The following is a 299-nucleotide window of genomic DNA, read 5'->3' on the forward strand; positions in this document are numbered from 1 at the left end:
GGCTCCGTGGCGCAATGGATAGCGCATTGGACTTCTAGAGGGTGAAGGGATTCAAAGGTTCCGGGTTCGAGTCCCGGCGGAGTCGCAACAATTTTTTTTTTCTTTTGGATAATTTTATTCCCCCATCTCCCTTACTTTTCCTCCCGCAGCGTGGTAGCTCTTCTCGTCGGCCCACGCCGCGCTTGGCCTTTCGCTACTCCCGGCCTGGAACCTCAGGCCTGAGCGCAATCAGCCTGGACCCGAGATAGAGCTAGGAAGGAGGAGCCAGGAGGCTCCCGCCTGTGTCGGGCTCCTTCCAG

General features: G+C 57.9%; 1 non-coding gene across 1 annotated transcript; it reads left to right on the plus strand.

Moving 5' to 3' along the window:
* TRNAR-UCU lies at nt 1-85 on the plus strand. Its single transcript is given in 2 exon segments — nt 1-37; nt 50-85. It is a non-coding gene; the product is annotated as a tRNA-Arg (tRNA).
* The last annotated feature ends 214 nt before the right edge of the window (nt 86-299 follow it).

The sequence above is a fragment of the Gracilinanus agilis genome, chromosome 4 (assembly GCF_016433145.1).
Source record: "Gracilinanus agilis isolate LMUSP501 chromosome 4, AgileGrace, whole genome shotgun sequence".
Taxonomy (NCBI): Eukaryota; Metazoa; Chordata; class Mammalia; order Didelphimorphia; family Didelphidae; genus Gracilinanus; species Gracilinanus agilis.